Raw genomic sequence first — 6,830 nt, 5'->3', positions numbered from 1 at the left:
GAGGGGAAAGTCATGTTAGATCACAGCTAAGCACAAGCACTGTGTGATTTCTATTTGCCTCTCTTTCTTTCTCCTTCTTTCCCAGATTTGACCTCATTGCTTTCTCAACTCCATCCCTCCATCCCCAGCTTCATTTGCCCATATTTCTCAGAAACACTGCTTCAATTCCCAGGGCTCTGCATCTTGTCTGTGAGAAATGTGACCCCAGATGGAACTTCCCTCCCCCAAATTTAACAGAATCCTCTGCCTGAAAAGCCCTCCCGCAGTCCTAGGGCAGCCCCCTGAGTCTGAATCTGACTGAATAGGATAACAAACCAGGAGAACACTGTGAGGTGAATTCCAAGCTCAATGCCAGCTTCAGGCAAGTCAAAAAGCAAGACTCCTGCTCCTCCCATGCAAAATGAGTACAAGGAGAAACTAGAACCAAAAACCTATTCCTTACCTTCGGTTTTCCCCAAACTATTTGGCTTCAGGTGTTTTGCCTGCCATCTTCAGTTTAAAAAACTCGGAGTCCCACAATAGAATTATATGGCTCAGGATCAGCTTTTGTTCAGTTGCATTGCTATTAATAAATATTCATATGTGTTAAAAAAAAAAAAAGAACTTAGTATCATGGAATCCATAAGGATTTCTTAGAGAAACATTCTTTAGCAACTTCAGGTCCTTCCACTGGCCAGTCTGAACTCTTGTTGGTCAACCAAAACATGTGATAACTGTCTTGTTCTCATAGAGCTAGAGATTACCTTCAATTAATAGTACTCATTAATAAACCATGGTGATGCACCAGGCATTATACCATTTAATCATTTTACACACACACACACACACACACACACACACACAATATGTGTATACATGGTATAATGTACATGTTTTATGTTATATGTTATAACATATGTGTTTTGTTATATATGGCTCTATGGCTCAGAAAGCTATAGGCACTTTTCCTCAGTGTCACAGCCATGAAATCATCAAGTGTCAGGCCAAGGGTATTATCAGTTTCTTCACTTTATCCATCAAGTACCAATATAGGGAGCTACTGTGGACCAGACCACATGAGCAGGTTTCATTCTTTCTCTCCCTGGGTCATCTCCAATAGTCCTCAGTGGAAACTGATTGAAGTTACCAAAGGTATCTGGGTAAGATAATGGAAAGGTAGGAAGGATGGCTAATATAATAATAACTATTATTATTATTATTAATACCTGAGCAGTACTTTATGGGTTTTTTCAGTACTCTATAGTTTAAAACACTTTTGTGTGCATTATTTCATTTGATCCTTAAAAAAGCCAGAGTAGGCACTATTATCATACTCATTTTACAGATGAAGAAACTGATGTGGACTAATCAACATTCACAACTACTTTAGTATTTAAAATACAGACTGAAAATGAGGTCTCCAAACAACCAAATTAAATAGCAATAATGATCTTATTGGTATTTGGATGTTACTTTATAGTTTCAAAGTATTTTCATATACATTCAGTTTTAAAATTAAATTCACAAGTATACAGAAATTTAAAAATCTGTGTCTTCAACCCTGTCATCCCAAATCTTGAAATCTTTCATAGGGAAATAAACCAAATCAAAGCATCTATGCCAACAGTCTCTATTTCATCATGTGGTCTTCTTGAAGATCATAGAGAAACGTGATCTAGAAATTTCTAGAACCTTCTTCCCAGCCTGCAGCCTCAGTCCTGGGAAAGGAAACACACCTATCTGTCTCCCCTCCATACTCTTCCCAGTCTTCCCCCAAAAGGAGGATTTGCATGTTTAATTGCTAAGAGACAAAGATCCAAGGAACCTCATTTCAACAGTGGTGAAGTTTTTGCTTTGAAAGACAATGCATCTGCAGTCCTCTTTCCAGCTTTCCCACTTGCACCTGATGGACAAGGCTGAAATTCTTACCCAGGTGTGGGGAGTAGAGAAATTGCTGATGTTCTAGCGTTAAGTGAGAAAAAGCAGGGTTCAAAATTATACACACACATAAACATACAGTAGGACCTTAACTGTGTTTAAAAAGCATGGGCAGAAGATTATTTACATTCATGTTAATGCTTATGAATGCCTTTATAATTATTATGTGTTACTTTTATAGTCAGAAGAAGAAAATCAATAGGGGCTCCTAGGTGGCTCAGTCAGCTAAGCATCCAATTTCGGCTCAGGTCATGATCTTGCAGTTTGTGGGTTCAAGCCCCATGTCAGGTTCTGTGCTGACAGCTCAGAGCCTGGAGCTTCATTCAGAATCTGTGTCTTCCTCTCTCTCTGCCCCTTTCTCTCTCTCTCTCTCTCTCAAATAAACATTAAAAAATTAAGAAAAGAAAGAAAAAAATCAATAGAATGGATGAGACTGGATTGACAATGGGTTGTATGAAATGAAACTCAGAGGTTTTAGTAAACCCAACCTAAGCATGAGGCTTCTAGAAATTACCTCAGGGGTAAGTTGGGCAGGTCAAATCCTATCTTACCTAAAGAATCTGCCACAAACTCCTGCTACAAAATGTGACCATCCTCCAGGGAAGATAGCTATATATATCAAGCCACCAATTGCCTGGCACGTGGTAAGTCTTGAAATGCCAGAATTTATAAGTAATTCATGAACACATGCTCCAAGATCATTTGGATATTTACCCAAAGTTACTGAAAGAAGAAACTGAGTTTTTCCCACTTCTTGCCTGGAACTGCTTATACTGTTTACCTGCTTAGCTACAAATACTCAGTATCAATAATCCCAGTGGTAAGCACTTAATACATGACAGGAGCCGTGGACCAAGTTTTATGTTACACATACTTCAAACTTTATTGCTTTAATCCTCCATATACAAAAGCTTGTGATTAGTGCAGTGTTCCATGATTTTAAAAATTTCTTTCCTACTGTACCTCACTTCCCTTAGGATTCCCTTTTCCTTAGGCTTCTGCGCCCCTGTTAACATCTGTCAGCCTGACTTCAGGCCACTGTTATGAGAACTAGAAGGGATGACAGAAGGTATCTAACTTAGTTTCTTAGAAGTGAAATAATGGCCCAAAGCCAGCCAGGTAATTAGTATCAGAGTCAGGCCATGAACATGACACAGCACTCTTTACACTTTGTGATCAAATAATTTACACTTACATATATATAAAGAAGGAGCTGGGGATAGGGAAAAGTCCCCTGGAACTATCAATTCTAGATTTGATGTCCCTCTGATGTCTGGCCTTGGACAAATAACTCTGTACTCCAGGTCTGGTTCTGCTTCTATAAAAGCCATCCAGTAGGACTCTTATGGGGGTTGGGGGAGATAATATATGTGATAAATAGTGCTTTGCAAACTGCAAAAAGATTATATAAATTGTAGGCATTGTTATTTTGACAGTTATTTAAACACCTTTCCAGAAGTATTTGCATTTTATTTATTTATTTGTTTGTTTGTTTGTTTGTTTATGTATTTGAGATAGAGAAAGAGACACAGAGAAAGAGATGGGGGCATAGGGAGAGGGAGAGAGAGCATTTTAAGAATGCTCTATGCCCAGCATGGAGCTTGATGTGGGGCTCAATCTCACAACAATGACATCATGACCTGAGCAGAAATCAAGAGTCAGAGGCTTAACGTACTGAGCCACCCAGGTGCTCCAGAAGTTTATGCATTATAAAAGAGATAAACTGGTAAGAATCCTGGAGGTAAGACAACTTTTCAAACATTGCTGGTGGGAGTGTGAATAGCTACAATGATCTGACAAGATCTATTAAAACTCAAAACATGCGTATACTTTGCACCCTAACTCACACTTATTAGCACCAAACACTTGGAGATGAAAGTAGGATGCCAAAGAGTACATGTACAAAGATGTTTATTACAGGATAGTTTTACAAGTAGAAACAAACTGGATGCCTCTCAATAGGCGAATGGTTAAATACCCTGTAGAACACTCATACCGTAAGATATTTTTCAACTAATAAAAAGAATGTGTTCCTGTTCAATCTATATCTATTGACCCAGAGGGGTTTCTACAATATATTGTTAAGAGAAAAACAAGTTATAGAGAAATGTACTTACTTGATTTCAGGTTTGTAAAACTGTGACTACATAACACCCTCTATTTGTGCTGAGAAAGGGAAGGAAAGAAAGTGAGTAAAGCACCAATGAAGTCATGTCAACTCAAAGTCATGAGTGTCCAGTGGTAAGATTTTTCTACCACTGGATGTTTAGCTGATGGGAAAATAAATTCAAGACTAAATCAGGAGAAATAGCAAATATGATCAGAGGCAAGTGTCTCTGCCTTGGTGTATGGCTGTCTCTCCATGAATGTGCCTCTCCATTCAGAAGGCACCGCATATTTCTCCATTTCAACCACAGGTGTCTGCAAGTGCTTAGGTCAGTCATCTCATTGCCTGTCTCTGCAGGGAAGCAGAAACCTATGGATGAAGCACATCCAAGTTTTTTGTATTTACCACTGTCTCATTCTTGGTTTCTCCACTAATGTTTTGGATGGAGCCTAAAGTGCAAGCCAAGATTGTAAAAGAAGAGGCAAGCAATCAAGTGTTCTTGACAATAATGTTGCACCCTTCAGAGCACAAAACCGATGGACCTCAGCACATAATTACCAATATAGATTGTTGTTTTAAGGAAAAACGTTTTTTAATCATAATAAAACACTCTTACACTGGCAGAGAGTGCTGCATTTATACATGCCTTGTTGCTTCTGTATTGCCAAGCACTCAGACTTTGCCTCAAAAGGAACATCAGACAGGGAAGGGTTAAAGATATAGTTGAAGAAGTGATTTTCACTGTTAGTAAGGAAACCCACGTCAAAAAGGTGTGGCAGCTGGGTAACAAACAAGGGAAATATGGAAGTCATATATTCTTGGAACTCATTTTTACTTCAAGGCAATCATAAGCTCAACTAAACTATGCCAGCAAAGATAGCTGTTATTAACTTCTCAGATGCTATCTTGTCTGGGAAACCTTCTCCTCACCCTACATAGTTGACTCTTCCTTTCTCTGTGTATCCTTATAATTTGCTACACCCCTTCTAAACCACTAACTGTATGGCACTGCTTTTATTTGTTTATTTTTTGCATGTCTTATGTTCAGGTCTTTTTCATCTTTTTTTTAAATTTTTTTAATATTTATTTATTTTTGAGAGAGACAGAGACAAAGCGATAGTAGGGGAGGGGCAGAGAGAGAGGGAGACACAGAAGCAGAAGCAGGCTCCAGGCTCTGAGCTGTCAGCCTGACGCAGGGCTCGAACTCACGAGCTGTGAGATCATGACCTGAGCTGAAGTCAGACACTCAACTGACTGAGCCACCCAGGAGCCCCTAGGTCTTTTTCATCTTTATGTCAACCATTTCCTCACCGTTGCTTAGCTGGGTGCAGGTCCCGATGAGAGCCAATCCATGCTGAATGAATCTGCTCCTTCTGTTTATGGCACATAGGCACAGCAAACATTAAAAAGCCCTAGGCTTAAATAAGAACAAGTGAATTCCATTTGTGGATGTATACCTAGTCTCTTTATGATTTCAAACAAAGCACTTGGCTTCCCTTTGATAAGTTTACCCACCTGTAAATTGACCACAGCACAAAATATTGAAATTGGTGGAAAAAGTAAGGAACTGGTGGGGGAAATCATAATTGATCTCCCTAAGGGCTCTCCCACCTGTGCACCAGAAAACTCCTACCTGTCCAGTGGGAGTGAGCCCAAGCATCACTTCCTCACTGAAGTCTTCTACACTTCCCCAAGGAGAATTGGTACTTACTTCGTAATCATCTCCTTAGAATTCTTTTTCTCCACCACACTGCAAGTTCTTGGGCAGGGGGTGGGAGGGAATAGTGTATTTTTATCTGTGTATCCCCAGGGACTGATATAACATCTGACCAATAGTCATCTCCCAATAAAATTCAAATAGATGAACAAGTGAACAAATGGAGAGAGGGAAGGAAGGAAAACTTTTATCTTAGATTCTAGTTTGGTTAAAATATCTCTGAGCTTGGTTACAATGAACACAACAGGAGACTATGGATGCTGGAGAGGATGTGGAGAAATGGGAACCCTCTTGCACTGTTGGTGGGAATGCAAACTGGTGCAGCTGCTCTGGAAAACAGCGTGGAGGTTCCTCAAAAAATTAAAAATAGACCTACCCTATGACCCAGCAGTAGCACTGCTAGGAATTTACCCAAGGGATATAGGAGTACTGATGCATAGGGGCGCTTGTACCCCAATGTTTATAGCAGCACTCTCAACAATAGCTAAATTATGGAAAGAGCCTAAATGTCCATCAACTGATGAATGGATAAACAAATTGTGGTTTATATACATAATGGAATACTACGTGGCAATTAGAAAGAATGAAATATGGCCTTTTGTAGCAACATGGATGGAACTGCAGAGTGTTATGCTAAGTGAAATAAGTCATACAGAGAAGGACAGATTCCATATGTTTTCACTCCTATGTGGATCCTGAGAAACTTAACCGAAGACCATGGGGGAGGGGAAGAAAGAAAAATGGTTAGAGAGGGAGGGAGCCAAAACATAAGAGACTCCTAAAAACTGAGAACAAACTGAGGGTTTATGGGGGGTGGGAGGGTGGGGAGGGTGGGGGGTGGGTATTGAGGAGGGCACCTGTTGGGATGAGCACTGGGTGTTGTATGGAAACCAATTTGACAATAAATTTCATAATAAAAAAATAATAAATAATTAATAATTAATAATAAATAAATAAATAAATAAATAAATAAAATATCTCTGAGCTGATCTAATGGTGGAACTCATGTCTCCATAGTATTTGCTGATATATAAAGAGTGAAATAGCATGGAAGTTCTCCAAGATTTGGGGACTTGAAATTTAAATATG

The sequence above is a fragment of the Lynx rufus genome, unplaced genomic scaffold (assembly GCF_022079265.1).
Source record: "Lynx rufus isolate CCGP_SWC_20201006 ecotype Redwood Valley unplaced genomic scaffold, mLynRuf1.p SCAF_9, whole genome shotgun sequence".
Taxonomy (NCBI): Eukaryota; Metazoa; Chordata; class Mammalia; order Carnivora; family Felidae; genus Lynx; species Lynx rufus.
Note: the sequence above shows the minus strand (reverse complement) of the source record.